We start from the raw sequence: 8511 nt of genomic DNA, 5'->3' as shown, positions 1-8511 counted from the left end.
TGAAAGATAGGTTCTATCCTGTTAAAATAGCCCAACCTTCCTGCACAGTTCTACCACAAGCCCAGGGCAATAATTTTGAACTCAAATCTCAATACATCACTATGTTGTCCCACTTCCATGGGTTGACCTCTGAGGATGCATACCTATTTCTAAGGGAATTTGAAGAGGTATGTGTTCTAATTGAGATCTAACAGCTTTCTGATGATGCTGTTAAGCTTAGGTTTATCACTTTTGCATTGAAAGACCAAGCTAAGAAGTGGTTGTATGGGTTACCCACAAATTCCATAACCTTATGGGAACAGTTCACAGTTGTCTTCCTTAAGAAGTTTTTCCCAACTCACAAGACCAATAAGCTTAGAAGTGATACCCTTCAGTTTAGGCAAAAGCCTAGTGAGTCATTTTCCAAACTTATGGAGAGATTCAAGGATCTACTCCAAGAATGCCCTCACCATGGCCTAGACCTATGGCATTTATGTCAAATAATTTATGAGGATATTGATTACCCAACTAAACAAATGATAGAGTCTATGTGCCCTGAGGGATTCACATCCTTTACAGATGAAGGAAAGGCATGGGAATTTTTACTTGACTTAGCTGACAAAACCCGTGAGTGGGAATCAACCCAAGAGAGTGAAAGAACTATAGGAGGAAAAGGATATTTTGTGGATGGGATAGTAGCCAAGGAAGCCCATTTGGATAGCCTAATCAAGAGGATTGAGGCTATTGTTCCTAGAGAGCCATCATCAGTCAATTTGGTTAAGATTTGTGCTTGGTGCCAGTCCCCTGGACATGTCATAGAAGAATGTCCTAACACCTCTGGGGGCACTTCTAATGATAGTGTTAATGCCTTATACCAGAATAATCCATATAGTAACACATACAATCCAGGATGGAGAAATCACCCAAATTTCTCTTGGAATCAGGGCAACCAAGCAGGACCTTCCAATATCTATAATCAAGGTCAACCTGGACCCCAAAGGCCTCCCTTTGCACAACAATCTTTTTCCCAAAATACTTTTCCTAGGTCAAATGTAGGACCTCAGGCGAGTTTTCCTAGGGCCCCTCTCCTATCATCTTATCAGCAACCCCCTGGGTTTACCAACACTGGAGAGGCAAGTAGAATTAGTGACTTGGAAAAAAATATGGCCCTCCTCATGACAAGCCATCAAAATCTTACAAGAGAACTTACCCAAGTTGTCTCAATTATGCGTGAGAGGGAGAAGGGAACTTTACCCAGTCAACCAGAGCCTAACCCTAGGCATCATCAGCCTGTTGGTTTACAAGGACCAACTAATGCACCACTGAATATAGTACAAGGCCAGACTCAACAAGGGCCCTCTAACCAATGCAATGTTGTTTATGCTCTTAAGAGTGGTAGAGAGTACCTACAGAGCGTTCCTAAATCTTCTCCATCTATTACTCCTGTTAACTCTTCTTCAGTTGAGGACACAAATGTGCCTCTTGTTCCAGGTTCGTCTGATGAACCTAAAGATTTTTCTGAAACTAAAGATGATTTGGTTGAGGAAACCAAAAATGATTCTTCTGAACAGGGGCAAATCCCTAACAGTCCTTATGTTCATCCTGTCCCATTTCCTAATCGCTTGGTAAACAAAAAGAAGACTGCTTCCATGGATAAAATTTTAGAAGTCTTCAAAAAGATAGAAGTGAACATCCCTCTTTTGGATGCCATATCCCAGATCCCCGCCTATGCAAAGGTACTGAAAGATTTGTGTACTCACAAACGTATCACTAGTGTGCCCAAAAAGGCGTTCTTGGCAGGTAACATTAGTTCCATAATTACTCAGCCTATAGCAGCCAAGTATAAGGATCCAGGGAGCCCCACCATATCTTGTGTCATAGGCAACACCTATATTGAGCATGCCTTACTTGACCTTGGCGCAAGTGTGAATCTTTTACCTTACCATGTGTACAAGCAACTAAGATTAGGAGAATTGAAAGCCACTAGAACTACTCTTCAGTTGGCAGATAGGTCTGTTAAGATTCCTAAAGGGATGGTTGAGGATGTCTTACTAAAGGTGGGGGAATTTATTTTCCCTGTTGATTTCATTGTGTTAGATACTAAGCCCTTCTCAACCAAGGATGAGATCCCAATAATTCTAGGAAGACCATTCTTGGCTACTAGTAATGCATTAATCAATTGCCGGAATGGTTTCCTAAGATTATCTTTTGGTAACCAAACTGTTGAGTTTAACATGTTTAGGATTGGCAAGCAACCACATATGGAAGAAGAGATCAACATGCTTGAGGACTTTCTGGATTTTTCTGATGATTTAGTTACCAACTTTGATATTGATTTTGATTCAGAATTCCAAGAGTGTATGGATGAGTTGGATGATGATAGTGAAAATTTCTTTTCTGAAATCTTGAGTCTTCACACACTTGTGGAGCCCTTAGGACCCCTTTCTAATTCCATTCCCAAACCTTCCATAGTTGAGCCCCCTAAGCTAGATCTTAAGGAGTTGCCATCTAATTTGAGATATGCCTTCCTAGGGCCTGACCAGACTCTTCCTGTAATAATTTCTTCAAATTTGACTTCTGGCCAGGAAGAGGAGTTACTTAAAGTGTTAAAAGATAATAAGGAAGCCTTAGGTTGGACCATGGTTGATATTAAGGGTATAAGCCCTTCCATTGTGCAACATCATATACATCTTATGGAGGATTCCAAACCATCCACGGAACCCCAAAGAAGAGCTAACCTAGTGATGATGGAAGCTATTAAGAAAGAGATCCTAAAGTGCTTGGATCATGGAATAATTTATCCTATTTCTGACAGCCAATGGGTAAGCCCAGTTCACGTAGTGCCTAAGAAGTCTGGTATGACTGTAGTTCCTAATGCCAATAATGAGTTGATCCCTACCCGTGTCCAAACAGGATGGCGTGTGTGCATTGATTACAGGAAGTTAAATGTGGCAACCTGGAAGGACCACTTCCCATTGCCATTCATTGACCAGATGTTAGAGAGGTTAGCTGGATATGAATACTATTGCTTTCTTGATGGATATTCCGGCTATAACCAAATCCCAATTGCTTTAGAGGACCAACATAAGACCACTTTTACATGCCCATATGGAACATTTGCTTACAGGCGTATGCCCTTTGGGCTTTGCAATGCCCCTGCTACGTTCCAACGATGCATGATGAGCATTTTTTCTGACATGGTCGAAAAATTCTTAGAAGTATTTATGGATGACTTTTCAATTCATAGGAATTCCTATTCTGAATATCTTCATCATCTTTCCCTAGTTTTGAAAATGTGCATATCTAAGAATTTGGTTTTGAATTGGGAGAAATACCATTTTATGGTTAAATCTGGTATTGTTTTAGGCCATGTAATATCCAAGGAGGGAATTAAGGTAGATAGAGCCAAAGTGGATTTAATTGATAATTTACCACCTCCTCAATCTGTTAAGGATGTTCGGTCTTTTCTAGGGCATGCAGGCTTCTATAGAAGGTTTATTAAGAACTTTAGTCATTTAGCCCAACCTCTCACCTCATTACTTGCCAAAGATCAAACTTTTGAGCTTTCTAAAGAGTGCCTAGAATCCTTCAAACAACTTAAAAAGGAGTTGACCAATGCACCCATTGTTCAACCACCTATTTGGACTGAACCTTTTGAACTGATGTGTGATGCTTCAGATTTTGCCATAGGAGCAGTTTTAGGTTAAAGGATTAATAAGTTACCCACTGTCATTTACTATGCTAGTAGGACCTTAAATGATGCACAACTCAATTATACAACCACTGAAAAAGAATTTTTAGCTGTTGTGTTTGCATTGGAAAAGTTTCGGTCTTACTTAGTTGGCTCACATGTGGTGGTGTATACTGATCATTCTGCTCTCAGATACCTAGTTCAGAAGAAGGATGCCAAAGCCCGTCTCATTAGGTGGGTTTTACTTTTGCAAGAGTTTGATTTAGAAATTAGGAATAAGAAAGGAGTTGAAAACCTAGTTGCAGACCATTTATCTCGGCTTCCCAATTCCTTGACTGTTGATTCTCCATTCAACGAGAACTTTCCAGATGAACAATTATTTGCAATGTCTAGTGAACCATGGTTTGCTGACATAGTCAACTTCTTAGTTTCAGGTGTGACTCCGGATCACTGGTCCACCCAAGATAAGTATAGGTTTCATTCCCAAGTTAAGCATTTTTTCTGGGATGATCCTTATTTGTTTAAGATATGTCCGGATCAGATTATCCGACGATGTGTTCCTGATCATAAACAACATTCCATTCTCTCTTTTTGTCATGATCATGCATGTGGTGGACACTTTGGACCTAAGAAGACTGCCGCAAAGGTTCTCCAATGCGGATTTTATTGGCCCACTCTTTTTAGAGATGCTTTTGATTTTTGCAAGGCTTGCCCCGCCTGCCAGTCTTTTGGCCGTATCAATAAGAGAAACATGATGCCTCTCAACCCTATTTTGGTAGTTGAGATCTTTGATGTTTGGGGCATCGATTTTATGGGACCATTCCCTAATTCCTTTGGGAATTTGTACATACTTTTGGCCGTTGATTATGTTTCTAAATGGATAGAGGCCATACCTTGTAAAACTAATGACCACAAAGTGGTGGTCCAGTTTCTCAAAGAGAACATTTTTTCCTGCTTTGGTGCACCACGTGCAATAATTAGTGATAGGGGTACTCATTTTTGTAATCGGCCTTTTGAGGCCTTAATGAAAAAGTATGGGATCACCCATAAGTTATCTACCCCTTATCACCCTCAAACTAGTGGCCAAGTGGAGGTGTCTAATAGGCAGATCAAACAAATCTTGGAGAAAACTGTTAATCCCAATCGTAAGGATTGGTCCCTTAGGCTCATTGATGCCTTGTGGGCCCATCGGACTGCATTCAAGACCGACCTTGGTCAGTCTCCCTACCGTTTGGTGTATGGAAAAGCTTGTCACTTACCAGTTGAATTGGAGCATGGTTTATTTATTTAATTTTAATTGCGTGGCTTGCGTCTTTAAATTCTTAGATGACGAATGGTTAGGACGTTATTTTTAGGACGGTAATTAGAATTAGATCACAACCATTAATCAATTCACTTTCGCATTACTAAAAGAAATAAAAAATAAAGTGGCTGCTCTCCCTGTGTTCGACCCGTAGCTACACTGATCCGTACGCTTGCGGTTACATTTTAAATCTCAAACAAGTAGCAATGAAAAGCTTTCAAAATGAACAAGTTAAGATTGAATTTCTCCTCTAACAAACAAGAGAAACTCTCAAAAATATTTTAGCATGTACTACTTAGCTATGAAAAATAAAGGGAATGGGTTAGCTGCCATGCTTCATGGCCCCTACACCAATGAGAGCGTGCGCAGGGAATCTAAGGGGAGGGGTGAGGTGGTCATTTTACTGCCCCATGTGAGAGGCTTTTTACCATAAATAAATCTTAACAAGAATATGAAACATCCTTTCGATTACCTTAAGCTACATGAAAATTTTGAAAACTAACCTGAGGGAGAAACTGGGTTCAAACTTCAAAGAGAAAACAACATCAATGGAATTGAAATAAAATGACAAAAAGGCCTAAATGTCAAATACAAATTAAAGAACAAGTTGGTTTGCAAGACATATGATTACTATATGGCTATATCTGATATATTAAAAGTATGAGAAAGGACATTGGACTTTTTTCCTACCGTACTACTTCGATACATCATAATTTTAGACTATAGAACTTGAAGAGAGATTGAATGACGCTATAATTAGATTAACCATTCAGTTGTCTGAACATTGAAAAACACCATGGAAATCATGGTTAGAAGCTAGTTTTACATAAATTGGTGTGGTTCATGATCCATTAGTAGTACAAGGAATGAAAACATCATGTTTAACATTATACACTAATATATTACATGTTACACTAGACTTTATTACTGTTACGGAAAAAATATGTGACCGACAAGGACAACCAAATGGATTGAGTGGGCAACAGTCCTAGAACATATGGGAATAGATGAATGGCCTAAGCCCTACAATGTCATCCATCCAGCCTGAAGCAGACGCCCAGATCAAAAGCGGACCAACCAACCAATTTTACCAAAGGGACTTTGACAACTGAACAACTAAGCAAGCACCCGCATAGGGAGAACATTACATGAATGTCCTGCAACATAGTTATCCAAATCACTAAATAAAGACCAACTAAATTAGTTCCTTGACCGAACAACAGGGCCAAAGTATACTCCAGCCATATAGATTTTTGGCACGAACAACCTGTCACTCGAAGTAAGTAGCTTGGTAATCAGATCTCTCGACTTAGGTCAATTGACCTGATGCTCCAACGGTTTTTTTTTTCCACCAAGATGCACCTAAAAAATGGTTTACCAAGTCTAGCACATGGATTACAACATCCAAACTAATCCTGGTCGGGAAGGTACTCTTAACATAATACGAATCTTTCCTAGAAAGAAGGATATCTCACCATATCCTCTGGGATATGGAAAATATGTGGAGTTCTCATAGCCGGGATATCCTCCATATTCACTTTCTCGTTACAACTCTTTTTATATTCAAATTCCTACCAGCAATAGGAAACTATCAAAGCGAGACTCTCATTGATGGCTGCCATCTTTAGCTATAAATACCCTGGTAAACCTCTTTTTAAAAGATGAATATTTTTCTGTTCTTACTGGAATTATCTGTTTGTTGAGAGGTCTCACTTAGGCATTGAAGACTTCCCCGTCGGATCAGCCCAATGCTCACTCTTTTTTGCGTGTTTTCCTATCTAGGACATGGAGACCCCCTAAGACAATTTCTTTTTGCAATAGATTGGCACCGTCCATAGAAAACGTGTTATTCAAGCCATCCGTTCAAAACCATGAATCTGCATGATGGATGCCCCACACATCCTCTCTCCCTGCCATGCAAGGAGAGCCGAAGGACCAAGAGAATGGTCAACAAGCTAAGTGAGATTTCGTGGGTTGGAGCTGTCACACCCCGTTCCATACAGAGTCAAATCGGTGACCGAGTTAACACCTATTAACCCAAAACTTGTCTGGATCATCTCATATAGTAACCACAGCACAACATACACACACACGAAGTCAAACAAATCCTATATTTCAGCGGAAGTCTTACATGTATATACCTGTAAATATCCCAATACTCTTGATACCCAAATTGTATTACATAATACATTTACATAAGGGCCCGTAGGCTTGATATATATACAAGAAATACAATTTACACATCCAAAGCACAAAAGGTGTCACATTTCAAAATATAATCAAAAGAATCTGATGTAGGTATCAGTGTTGCAGTCCTGCAACACAACTCTTGCACGGGCACTCGGCCCACTACCCAAGATCTTCAGGGACCCACCAATCCTTGACTGAAAACTCCATGGTGGGTCCCAGCTCTAGCTCTTCGACTGATAACCTGTAAGATCATCTAAAAAAAATGGTGTGCACGTGGGATGAGCTCACTAGCCCAGTAAGTGAAAAGAAAGACTAAAAAAGTATGCAAAATACAAATAAACCTATATGCGTGCAATTAATTTTATTATCTTAGTCCACCTAGGAAACAATTCTAAGTCATAGGTCATGTGCTATTCGTAACCACAATGTGCATATACTCCAAGTACCAGTCGCAAATCCCATCCCGTGATACTCTCATAGGGTTACCGGAGAAGACCAGCTATTGGTACTAGAAAAGTAAAATGCCCATCCATGGTGATGTTAAAGTAAAATGCTGACTCATAGTGACATTAAAGTAAATTTCTGACCCATGGCAATATTAAAGTAAAATGGGCATTGCCATGCATTAAAGTAAAAAGCAGTACGATTGGCCCTCTTGATATATCACCGAAGTTGCCGACGGTCCTAATGATCAGCCAGACATACTTCTAACCGCCACTATTGGTTCACTGCCTCGGACTTCCCCCCAGTGATATACCTTACACCTAAATCCCTACTGGGAAGGGTCGTAGCATAGGGATATGTCATTCCTAACCGTATGCCACCGTGCCCAATTCCACGGCCACCAATGCATTCGTGTCCAAGTCGACTATGTCACTAGTCTAGCAAAGTATCATATTCAATAATTTAAAATCATCCATCTCATATCACAAAGCAAGAATAGGCATTTAACAATTAAAGATATCAGCATGTCAAGTCATAAGTGAATTTCATAATGCACACATCAATGCAAGTAAATGGCACACTTGGATGACTAGTCTATAGAAATAATGAAATGATGCCATCACTAGTCTACAACCAAAATGACATGATGCAATGTTCATGATGAGCACAATAATGTGTGAAATTTTAGGGATATAAGTGTACATTTTGCCCCACTTTGGATAGTACTACTTTTATTTTTCTTTTTTTTTTTTTAGTTTCCAAGTCTAACAAGCAAGAAACGATGCTACAGTAGAATCAAGAACCGGTCCAAGCTCAAACTAACTTGTCCAAAGGTGGGACCCACTCATTGGTACCACATCCTCTCTCCTACAAAATCCTGAAGAATATTCTCTCTCCTTTCCAC

The 8511-nt window shown here is 39.8% G+C and overlaps 1 non-coding gene across 1 annotated transcript; it reads right to left on the bottom strand.

Annotated features, from left to right (window-relative positions):
• Positions 1-350: 350 nt before the first annotated feature.
• LOC122065871 lies at positions 351-457 on the bottom strand. The gene has a single exon (XR_006136135.1). It is a non-coding gene; the product is annotated as a small nucleolar RNA R71 (small nucleolar RNA).
• Between the last annotated feature and the right edge of the window lie 8054 nt (positions 458-8511).

This window comes from Macadamia integrifolia, unplaced genomic scaffold, assembly GCF_013358625.1.
Source record: "Macadamia integrifolia cultivar HAES 741 unplaced genomic scaffold, SCU_Mint_v3 scaffold213, whole genome shotgun sequence".
In the NCBI taxonomy this organism is placed as follows: Eukaryota; Viridiplantae; Streptophyta; class Magnoliopsida; order Proteales; family Proteaceae; genus Macadamia; species Macadamia integrifolia.
Note: the sequence above shows the minus strand (reverse complement) of the source record. Positions and strands in the feature narration are given on the sequence as shown.